Source organism: Dunckerocampus dactyliophorus, chromosome 11 (assembly GCF_027744805.1).
Source record: "Dunckerocampus dactyliophorus isolate RoL2022-P2 chromosome 11, RoL_Ddac_1.1, whole genome shotgun sequence".
NCBI lineage: Eukaryota > Metazoa > Chordata > Actinopteri > Syngnathiformes > Syngnathidae > Dunckerocampus > Dunckerocampus dactyliophorus.
Window position 1 is genome coordinate 28,750,942 of NC_072829.1, and position 5,250 is coordinate 28,756,191.

At 38.7% G+C, this 5,250-nt stretch overlaps 1 long non-coding RNA gene across 1 annotated transcript; it reads right to left on the bottom strand.

Annotated features, from left to right (window-relative positions):
- Positions 1–310: 310 nt before the first annotated feature.
- On the bottom strand, positions 311–4,276 carry LOC129189983 (uncharacterized). Its single transcript, XR_008572909.1, has 3 exons — positions 4,191–4,276; positions 3,955–4,005; positions 311–448 (listed from the first exon to the last, which is right to left on the bottom strand). It is a non-coding gene; the product is annotated as an uncharacterized LOC129189983 (long non-coding RNA).
- Between the last annotated feature and the right edge of the window lie 974 nt (positions 4,277–5,250).

The window sequence follows — 5,250 nt, forward strand, 5'->3', positions numbered from 1 at the left end:
AGGTATGCTGGGAAGCCCATGTGCACACTTCCCCAACAGCAAGTTACCCAGCATACCACATGGGTTATAAATCTAAACAAAGTAGTATCATTGTTGTCTTATTTTTGGCTGCACCGTGAGTGAGATTGGGTGTAAATGTCAAGTTATGTAGGGATCAACTTTACCCGACATGGTAACACTATTAAATCCTGAAGTTTAACCCCATAAACCAGTGTGACTTGAAATTTCTCACACAGCTCATTGTGCTTAACAAATCACACACAATAACTTTAGGTGCTTAGTCAAACGACCACACAATTTGGTACACACCTTTAGGGGACTGAGAAGATCTTCTATGCCGCTTTGTCCTCACTAGGGTCACGAGGGCATGCTGGAGCCTATCCCAGCTGTTTTGAGGAGAGGGGCGGGGTACACCCTGGACTGGTCGCTAGTCAATCGCTGGGCGGGACTGAGAAGAACATAATAAAAATTTGAGCAACATTGGTTGAAAAACAAGGCTACCATGGGACAAATGTACCCTTAAGTCATTGAGCATTTGTCCAATGATGATAAAATTCGTAAGGATAGCTGTGTTACATGCCTGCTAGCATTTCCACAGCATTTTGACCACAACCCATATAGGGCGCCACAAATGTCATTTAACTGCTAACACTGTGCTATTGTTAAATAAAGAATATATTTTTTTAGTGCAGTCTTTACAGAACTGTGCAGATTTATAAGACAAGGATGAACTAGTGATTGCTCCGCCCTACTACATAACAAATGAATGTACTGTACATCAGCACTATCCCTGTTCATGCTCCTTCATGGCAACATAATCATATCATAAATAATCAAGAGAGGGTGCTGTTGCACCGCAGAGGCCTCAGTGGCACACAAGCGTCTTCTAATACAGCTCTACACTCTTTAAAATAACCGTCAAGTGACATTAAAGAAAGCAGAGGACGAATACTTGAGCTAATAACCCTGCAGAATGATTAAGACTTGATGATGAAGGCAAATGGGATCCTGAGGTGTCTTCTCTTTTCCTTCAAATGAACATCTTGCAGGGGGTTTAAGAAGAAGAAGAAGAAGCCTGCAAGACTGGAAAGATGATTCGTAAGGTTTTAAAGGGATTGTGGTATCACACATGAACAATCGTGTGTAATTGCGTGACAAAAGCAGACAGATCGTTCTATTTTGGAGCTGTGTTGCACAGATTTTTTTTTGTTGTTATCTCTTTTGTCTCCGTTTGTTTATTTTGTGTGACAGTGAGCTGCAGAGATGAAAGTTGACGTGACAAAGAGGCACGGTGACAAAATGAATTGCGAGCTGTTTTATATTAATAGTTTGTCTCGTGAGGTTGTTGAGGCATATTTTTGAACCTTTAAATCATTGTTGTGTAATCTGTAGTTGAAAACTAGCCAGGCAGATAAGAGTGGTGCACGAGAAATGACCATTATTGTGTTGTATTTATTTAAATGCTTCATTTAAGGGAAATAAACGGACTATCTTTGAAGGAGTCTGATGTAAGTTTCTACATTAGAAACAAACTGGAACTGGTAGAATTTAAACTTCTTACACACGTGTAAGAAGAAGTTAACCACTGTATATAAAACGTGCAAAGATGCGTGACAGAGGCATAGCATTTTAGGAAGTGGTAAAGGTGAGTCGACTTCACGCGTCAGGCTTTTTAACATACTTAATAGTCATGCAAGTTTAAAAATGTGGTATCGTGACTTAAAAATCAAACATTTTCATCAGAACATTACTGCATTTGCCTGAGAATGAAGTCTCTTAGTCACATGAATATTAAACATATCTTTACTTACACATACCGTTCAACTTATTGCTGATTTAGCTATATTCTACTGTGCAGCCAGAACAGAATTCCCACAAGTGAATTTCCATGAAGCAGGATTCAGTATTAATATATGGAATATTTTCGTAGTTATGGCATAGAAAACCTGTTCACGATCTTGTAAATATGGTTTGTAACATTATTCGAGCCCTCCAGACATGAAATAACACCCTTAAAGTCACCTTTAGTTTGTATTTGTATTTCCCAGCAGAGTAGACGCAATCACAGAAAATAAGACATATTAGACATAAATAAGATAACGCAGACTGACACGTAGCAGTTCCTTGTTGTTTTATTTTCTGGACAGCTTCCTTCCTGCAGTGTTTCATCAGTGCATTGTAATGGCAGCTTTAAATGGCTTTACACTCGTATTACCCAATATATTAGGGTATAAGAGTAAATAAGCTATTTAAGATGTAAATAAAACTCCTGTGTCACAGTAAATGTGTTCCCTAGGGGACCTTAGTGGCGGGCGGACAGCTGCGTAAAGAGCAGGAAGTGACGGCGGAGGTTCAGAGTTAAGTCTTAGCTTGCCCCAACAATAGCTTGTGTTATATTATTATATTATTCTTCCAAAATTACCACTTTTTCTCGTTAAATTACAACTTTCTTTTAATATTTTGACTTTATTCTCGTAATATTACTGCTGATTTTTCTATTTTTTTTTTTTTTTAGTTTTCTTGTTAAATTATATACTTCATCACTTTGGACACCCCCTGCCCTGTGAGTTGCTGACTCACAGGCCATGCATTTTATGTTGACTGTGACTAATAAACCGCCATGGGGCCAAAGAACGCTAAGAGTGCCAGCAATTTGCTAAAGAAGGTGAGAAACACTGTTGGATTTGATCCTTCCAGGATGTACGGGAAGTTCGCATCAACAATAACTTCCATGCATTTGTAATTCAGAATTTTTTCACATTGTTTTTTGCATGGAAAACTGTAAATATTCTCTATAAAATTGATTTTTGCCAATATTTTTGGGTGTCTGGAACAAAATTGGATTTATATTATTTCCTCTGGGAAAAATTTGTTTTTCGTTGATGTCTACCGGACATGAAAGCAAAACTCTTGTGGAGTTGCCGACATTCCACACGGAACCACGCATGATGACGATGTGACCTGTTTTTTGTGTGACTTTATAGGCATATCCCCCCCCCCCTCCAAAAAATAATCTAAAAGCACTCAAAAAAAATCCTGGGGGGAAAAAAGGTTTCTATGTCACAAAAAAGAAAGTGCATGTAAGGGATCATTATCACTGCAGGGACAAAAGACAAGGGAGGTCCTTCTTACAAGTGCTCCTACAAAATGTCAACATCCAAAAAGATTTTCTTGTCATGCCAACGTAAGTAAAGCCATTAACACAGCACTTTTGATGTCTTGCAAACAAAAAAATACCTCTGCTCTTCTTGGCTGATGGCAAATCAATTTTACACTACCATTTTTTTGTTTTATGTGGCGCGGGCAGGGTACATTTTGAATAACACATGCTCCCGTTTGGCTAAACACTCAGGCAGGTTCTGTGTATCTAGATAGCTGCAAAAGAAAGACTAGCCTTTTAGCCGCAGCTTTCATCCGTCCACATGCAAAGAACGACCATTGCTTTTCAGAGCTGAATGTGCTCGTGATGGAAATTTCGGCTCTTTTTAGAGGGCCGGTTGTGCAGGTGCGGCTCACTAAAAAGAGCCGGAACTTTCGCTTCCCAAGTTTATTACCAAATTATGGACTGTGTAAAATGAATTACCAATATAAAAAATGCATTATATGAAATGTTTATTAATTAAGTGGATTTATTTAAACCTCAATGAACAGCTACAAAAATATCTTATAATATACTGTTATATAATAAAAACAAAGACTCATTTCAAAAGACAAATTAGGTCAAATCTCTTCATGAAAATTTCTCACGAACGAATCCACTCTAAGAGCACCACAGCATGTGATTAACACAGCGGGACACATCTTGACCAGATGCGAACCGGCTCCTGTCGTTCATTTCAAAGAGCCGGCTCTTAGAGCCGATTCGTTCGCGAAATATCACTAGAATGCGCTGTCCTCACACCACGTGACTGTATGCTGCTACACAGCCAGCCAAACAATAAAGAAAACTCTTACTTTTCTTGCTTTAGTGAAGCTTTCTTTGCCGTGCATGTCCGCGTGTGCTAACTGTAACATACAAAAAAAAAAATGCAGTTACTATCCATAAATGTACATTTCATATGCTAAATACAAGTTGCTAGCTACAACACAATACATTATTAACAGCACACCATCCAGTTTACAAACAAAAGCAATAATTCAGGAACATTTGCAGTGGCTATTTAAGGTGATTTGTACACAAAGAGACTCACAAAGACTAAAATACCCCTAGGCTCAGACGTTTTAGAGCAAAAACAACGTGTTTGTGAGCTTTTTCAGACTTATTTTCTGCCGTTGCTAGCTTGTGCTTCACCAAGGGAGGAAAAAAAACGTCAAAGATTGTCTAGTGGCGAGAAGAGCACTCACACTTGCTGTCACTGAAACGGTCCTTTTTGGAGAAGATGTCTCAATTTAACCTTTTAACCCTAGATTTAAAACAAAAATTTTTTACTTACCTTTACTTGCCAACTCTGAACTTATTTACACATTTTGTTACATGAGACCACAAAAGACATGACACTGATCAAAGGCCGCAAAGTGATGTGTGATACCACTTTGTTTGTTTCCAATCAGTTACTGAGTAAAATTCAAGCTATTGGTGATACCGATCCGATACGGATACTTTGTTCACATTCACCTAAAGTGTATGGTAAATTTTTAAAAGTTGTGTATTTCATATCATAGCATAACGGATACAATCAATTATTAATTTAAATAATTAAACGATACAAAAAAGAAAAGAAGTAAAATAAGAAACAATTAAAATCAATGATGAATTATTAGGAACTATTATAAGAATGAAAACTTGATTCACAATTCACACATCGCTCTGTTTAACAGACAAACGTTTCAGACAACCATTACCTCAAATGACGGAAGTATTAAAAGCATCAAAATTTTGATGTGTGAATCGATTTTAGAGCATTAACAGCTGGTATCGGTATTATCGATATTTCAGTATCGATCTGCACATCACTACCACAGTGGCGAGGCGTTGACTGTTCCCCCCCTGCCATCCTTCCCACTCGGAAGCCTGCCTCCATTTAATGATAGCCGAATTCGTTGTCATCTCATTATCTTTGAAGAGGGGAAAGATCCCTCCCGTGCGAGTGGGCACCGTGTCTCTTGCCAGCAGACGGGCCGAGTTCTCATCTTATTACGTTGAATGAGAGATATCAGACACGTCCCATCTGCCCCGAAGCCTTGCACGTGCACATGCCGTCATGCTTGAGCCACACAGGGGGCGATACGGAGACACTGCATGTGGCCCAT